We start from the raw sequence: 7,096 nt of genomic DNA, 5'->3' as shown, positions 1-7,096 counted from the left end.
TGAGAGGTGCCACCATGACCCCAGGCCTACAGGTGTGTGTAAGCCCAGTTTTCCACACACTGAAGTCCCAGCAGCTGACAGGCTATAAGTGTCCCACAGTAGCCTTGTTCCAACTGACAACTTCAAAGGTTACACTGAATGGGTCACAACAAACCATTATTTTCAGCGTATGGGTGAGATGAGGGTGGGGGCGGGGGAAATCCCCAAAATAGAATGGCAAGTTGTCCAGTTTTACCACATGGCAAATGTCACTGCGTGACATATATGGGCTTATGAAAATGGCAAGCGAGGACAAGGTGGATCGCGAATCCAATCATCTGTCACGGTTTATTAGCCCAACCAGAAATACCAAATCTTTCCCATCTTACTATGTGACACATTTGGTCCACAGATGAGCTTCATTGTAAAACAAGCCATTGGATGTTAACAGAAACCGCACTGCCGAATAAAATCCTTCCAGTGATGAGCAATCAGCATTAGTGTGCAGGCTAACATTTGCACGCCGGCGCCATACTGAGCAACTGTGTCTCTGCTCTCTTCCCCGACCTCATCTGAACAAACGTGACTTATGATTCACCTCGGAGCTACACATGCCGCACTTTGACATGTAGGTTTATTGTTTGTTTTTTTTTGTTTTTTTTTTTTTAGAAATGAGAGAAGAAGGCCCAAGTGGTAACAATTTGAAGTCAATAAACTCTTCTCCTCTAAAATACCCTGGCTTCAAAAGAGTAGTGTGGGTGTTCTGCACGGCAGTAATGGAATTGTTAAGCATGCTCAGGGATTTGGCAGCCGACTCCCTTCGGAAAAGAGCAGGAGTGGAGGATGACAACCTGTTAAAATCCAGTGTTTGTTCCTCTCTTTCTTTCTCATGATTAGGTAACGCAAGAAACTTACACAAACATGCAGAAACGTAGGAAACGGTTCATATGATATAGGTGCTTTTACCGTATGCAGTAAATACCAAGAATTTCTTTCCTGACACACATGCAGGTATTGTATGAATACATATGCTCTGCACATATTAAGGCAGAGAGTTCTCCTTACACATACAAATATTTAGATTCAACATACATCCCTCTCTCTCACTGTCGCTTGACAGAGAGAAAGGGAGAGAAAGAAGGAGACAGGCTGAGTACAAGTCCGTTGTGCAACATGTGTTTGTGCGTCTGACACAGGAGGGCAGTCTTTTCAACACTTCCCTCCATCTGTGGAGGAGACCAGCTTACTGTTTAGCTGCACTGTACTCTCAGGCCCGGGCCGCTGCAGTTGTAATTATATATTGTTAAGTGTATAATTACTGGGTCATGAATCATGGTTTCATTCCTTCATCTTCATCAAGTAAGAGAAATACATCTCTGCCTCTACTTGGCAAACAGACCCTAACCTATAGCTTGAGTTTGACGTATGTTTGCCTCATTGCTCTCTACGTCTTTTGCCGTTTGCATTCCCAACTTTTACTCAAGTTCAGAAAAAGTCACTTCCATCCCCGACCTCTTCCTTTCACCACCGCTACATCAACTGTCTCTCCGTCACCCTTTTTTAAGCCGAAAACACTTACGACTCCTGCTTAAGCTGTCATAAGTGAAACGGGTCCAGAGTCAATATTTATCCAGGTTGTGTGTGAAACTATCTGCCATTTCAGCACTTGCTGTGCCCCTTCAACAAATAACATGCAGCTCTGATGCGCAGTGAAATTCCTCTGCATGTGTTTCTTCCCCCTGCCTCTCTCTTCCTTCAGTGCTCCTGCAGACTAATTATGCAGTTCATCCACCCTGTTTCTGCAGGTGTGTGTTAAAGAAGTTCTTCGTTAACTCTTCTCTGTGAACCCCCATCGATCCACCCCAGGTCCATGTGCAGGGGTGAAGGAGATTTTGTGGAGTGGCGGCCTTGCACAGGAAGTGGCGGCAAACCCCAGGAAGTGCTGTTGTTTTTGTTGTGTTGCCGAAGTCCCACCCAGCCCCCATCTCCACCTCCATCCACCCCCCCACCCCCCAACACCACTTGGCTTTAGCTCCTATTAATCATCCTGTCAGTCCTGCAACACACACATTTGCTTTCTCACCGCAGACACACATATATACACTGTGCAGCAAAACAAACAGATAAATAATGTCACTGGTCACTGCCAGGCTACAGGAGTCTACAGGGAGAATGGGGAAAATAATCTCAATGGAAATGGGAATGGTGCAGGAGAGCTGCCGGGTTTGTTTGCTGCTTGCAGTGTTTGTGCTTCAGTCATTGAAACCTTTATTGGCCTTTGTTGGGTTGTAGAGTGTTTGGTGTTTTATGGTTTGTTTCCTATGTGATGTCAGGCTTATAGTGTAAGTGTGCAGCTTGGCCTAAGTTATTTTTTCCTCATGTTGGGAAGTCTTCTGCTACTGTGGGGAAAAGAGGCTAACTTGAAAATGTTTGCCTCAGAGTACAATACACCACAGCACTCAGTAGCAAAGTACTGGATTGGTGTGTGTGTGTGTGTGTGTGTGTGTGCGTACACATCGAGGAGTGTGTATCTGTGTGGATGTGTATCAGGTTGAGTTTTAGTCATCTTTGTGATTTGCTGAAATCCCTTAGAGTGCCCCTTGGATTGAGGGCCTGCGTACCTTGGCAGTGGAAACATTACTGAAAAGCAGATCCATTTAGCTCGAGAGTGTCAGCAAGACTTGAAGATTTGGATAAGCGATGATGACTCTGCTACAGTAAACAGCGGCTTTACCTGAATATATTTAAGAGATACACTCATATGAATATTTATGTAATCTCAGAAAATGTTGCTCATGATAAACACTTTACTTTCATAAATTAATTATGCATTCAAACAAAATGAAAGTGCATCATTACATATGACATATCCACGCTGCACATTAGCATCGATTTTGCTTCACGACTGGTTGGAGAAAAATACTTCAACACTGAGCCCTTCCCATCCCTCCTGCTAAGGATTTTTACGAGTATGTGTGTGTTGTGTTGTGGGGCCCCAGCGTAGCTGGCTGCAGTGATGTCATCTCCCTCATACTGTATTATAATACATCAGGGCAGTTTCAGTGGTCATATGGAGGCTGTGGTATCTGGAGCTGTTAGATATCCGCCATATTCCTTTTTCAGGAATATGGCGGATATCTGAAGGATGAAGGATTTTCTTTTCACAGAATATTGTTTAGAGATTGAAACCTGAAAAATTTGCTTACTGATATCTTCTCTATTCTTTCTTTCTTTCTTTTTTTTTTTTTTTTTTACACATTTTGTGCTTGTGCTTGTGCTTCTTGGGTTTGTGTTTTGTTTGTTTTTTCTAAGTCTGTGACTTATTAAATCAATTAGTTATACTGATATACTAGTTAAATGGGCTGTAACATATCAATCAAAGATTAATGCTGTGATACAGTTCAGGTAATACACCTCACAGTGCTTTTAAAGTTCTTGTAGATTTAAATATATGTCTATTCGTGTGTGTATGTGTGTGTATGTGTATATATATATATGTATTTATGTGTTTGTTTATATAAGTGTATATATATATGTATATATGTCTATGTATTTATATGTATATATGTGTATATATGTATAACTAGTGATACAGTAACGGACACAGCAACCTCCATTTGTCCACTGTACCTTGTAACTACACATTTCCCTAAGCCCTACTGTGTTATCAAAGCCCAGTAGCAGTGAAAAAGGGTCACTGAAGCTGGTATGATGAGAACAAAATCCCAGATCGGATCTTTGCGGGAGGTGAGAACACAAATCTCAGGTTGGACCTTCAAGGGGGTTTGTTTCAAAGATGAGAACCAGAAATCCCAGACGCTGGTGTGCTTCAAAGGGCGGCTGAGGAATGGCAGACGGCTCTCTGGAGTTCTAACCTGCCGCCATGCCAGGCTGGTGTGAAATGGACACTTGTGGTCTCGCCCTGTTCTATCTGTCCACAGTCGTTAATGATAACATGCACTGGCTTCAGCTCTTGATGCCGCTCACATGAGCCTCTTGTAACCTGCCAAGTTTTGTGCATGTTCTCGGTGCTAATACATCTGCATCCGTGTTTGGTACCTACTGGACTCACTCTGCATAGGGGCTCTCACTGGGCAACTTTAGCAAGGGAAATTGCAGCCGTTCTTTCTTGTTGGATTTTTTTTTTTTTTCATTGCTCAATTATTGTATTTCACTTAAAACCTAACACAAGACCTGTCAAACCTAATTCTGACTTGTTTTACATTAATTTTGACCACATTCTCTCAGTGACTAACATGTGTTTTAATTCAAAAATGAAACAGGGACTCATATTTTTTTAATTTTTATCTTTTTTTATTAATTTCTTTATTTTTATGAATTCAAAGTGAATGATGGTCTACCAAGAAAACCTTCTGAAAAATAACATGTTTGCAATATTCCTCAAACTAATTTGTTTGAGCTTTAGCTTAACAATATTTTTTCTAAATTGTAGAATCAATTTTATTAATTTACTTTACACTAAAATTAAAATCAATACTCTACCCAAATGCTTTTCTGTAGTTTGCCTTTAGTTATGAACACATTGGTGTCACTGAGGGGACATAGTTAAAAAAAAAAAAAAATTAAACCTTTTTTTAAAGGATCACGGGCCCAAAGGCCTCTAGGCCTACACCAGAAAATGTTTGGACCTTCCTGTAAATACTCTGCTTAGATGAATATTCTCCGGTACCATACAGCTTGTCCTGTCGCAGTGGGCTTTCTCTGTGTATGTCCCCGAACTTCCAATAAACTGTGCGCTCTCTGGCTGAGTTGTAAAATATGACGGGCTGTTTCCCCCCACCGCTTCAAAACTAAAAGATTAACATTGTGATTCCCAGTGTCCCAGCAGACAGCGTGATTGATTACATCATATTAAGGTCATTTCTACATCGGGGTAATTTTCACTCGAGCCTCCCGGCGATATTTTAATGTGCCTTTGCTCGGCGGGGTTGTGCGGCTCCTCGCTCCTCTGATCTTCGGGGAAATGGATGGCGACATTAACGAGCGATTAATTAAAAACAACAACATTAATGATGATGGGACGGGGGGCGGTGGGGATGCGAATTCCCGGCCAGATTTAGTCACATTTCGCACATTTCGTGTTTACATCCTCCAACCTGATCGTCGTTTGTGGTTTCGTTTGTGCTCAGGCCGAATATTGTTTTCTCAGTAATTAAACGATTTCCCTTTGAATTCAACCACGTGGTGATGTTATTTGAAAACAAACATTCGTTGGCATTTGTCAGAAGAAAATATAATCACGGATACTCTGTAATTTTCACTGCTGCCTTTAAATACATTTTCTCATTTTTATGCGAAATTAGCCAGGAGTTGTCACTGAAAATAAATCAGGCCAGGTCATAAAATAAAATCTTTTTTTTTTTTTTTTTTTTCATAGCCCACTCAGAGGAAAAACGAAAATGATTAAATGCATTTATTGGTTTGTGTTTTGGCCTGGTCGATAGCAGGCCGTGAGTCAGCAGTGTTTTAGCTGAACTGACAGCTGAATGCTTGTTTCAGGCATCACTGAATTTACACACAATTAAAACAATCGCATAAAAGAATTTTAACCGCTTGTGTGTTGCAATAAATTCGAGGTGCTTATCGATGAAGATCAATATATAATATCCATCAGAACTGCGGCTAAATGCGTTGCCAAAATATATGGATCGAAAGATTCCGTTTTTTTCTTCTGTATCTCGGATAATTTTGGAGCAAACTGTAAATGTTTCATCGGCTAATTTCCAAACCACACACACACTCGCATATATCTGGAACATTTTGTATTTTCGCTTTATTTATTTATTTATCTATCTATTTTTAAATAGTTCTCCAGATGGGAACTGCCAGTCACAAACCCCGCTCCATGTGCAGGCTTCCCGCACCGCGTCTGTGTCTGCGCAGTCGCTGCCCTCTAACCTCTTCGTACTCCTGCTATCGGTGGCTGTGGCGCAGCGCCCGTCTGTCTCTGGCTGCGTCGTAACAACACTGCAGAGGGCCCCACAGAAAACGTCCTGGATTAGTGGTCAGATTTGCCATTTCCCATAGACGCCCAAGGTCCTGAACCCAATTAATGGCTAATAATTACTCAGGCAACATCACTGTGACCGCTTCTGGGGGCTTCATTAGAGGAAAGGGGGGAGCGAGCCCGCTGTGGAGCCACTCCAAACTCGTACTTGAGAAAAGGAAAAAGGGGGGGGGGGTCTAATTGATTAGCCGTTGGGATCTTGGTGAATATCTAGCTACTTATCGATCTGTGAAAATCAGTGTGGCGGAGGTGATTGTTATTGTGTTTATCATTTTTCTTGTCTGAGATGACAAGGCCGTGTGGGTCATCGTCCCCTCCTCATGCAGGCTGTCACGTCACACCAAGTACAGTTGTGTGTGTGTGTGTGTGTGTGTGTGTGTGTGTGTGTGCGCGCGCGCGCGCGTGCACGAGCGCGCGCCTCCACTCAAGCCACAGCGTCCTGCAGCAGCGAGGAACCATGTTTACGCTCCCATTACATCGACTGCGGCAGAATTACAGTTAGCAAATTTAAAATGCTCCGAGTGCTCACAAAAGGGCCCGCGGCGGCTTTTTGATGCCCCCCCTGCCCGCCTCATCCGCGGGCCGGACCGCGAGCTGCTCCATTTCACATATCTAATGTGCGCTGATGTTATCTGCGCATAACGTCTAATCCGCAGACCCGGAGCCCTTTCCACTGTGGATAAAGCTTGGGTTTCAGCAGCCTGTGTGTGTGTGTGTGTGTGTGTGTGTGTGTGTGTGTGTGTGTGTGTGTGTGTGTGTGTGTGTACGTGAGTGTGTGGGTGGGTGGGTGGGGTGGTTACAGTCACCGCAGTCTAACCACACCAGTCCACAGTGTTCTCTAATACCCCCCCACCCACCAAAAAAAAAAAAAAAAAAAAAGTATTGAGATGAATCTCAGCCTAACCTACCGTAATCTGTCCGTTAACGGTCAGTTATTATCTGGGGAAAAAAATGGATATAGGCCTGCAGACGACGTTATCGCTTCATCGATATGGGATTAAAGAAACTGAACCGATTTGACGCAAATGGTGTCCTTTTATACTTTGAATAACCCGCCAAACAATTAGCCTACAAGTCAATAGGCCCAGT

Source organism: Xiphias gladius, chromosome 18, assembly GCF_016859285.1.
Source record: "Xiphias gladius isolate SHS-SW01 ecotype Sanya breed wild chromosome 18, ASM1685928v1, whole genome shotgun sequence".
Taxonomy (NCBI): domain Eukaryota; kingdom Metazoa; phylum Chordata; class Actinopteri; order Istiophoriformes; family Xiphiidae; genus Xiphias; species Xiphias gladius.
This window is presented reverse-complemented; position numbering follows the sequence as displayed.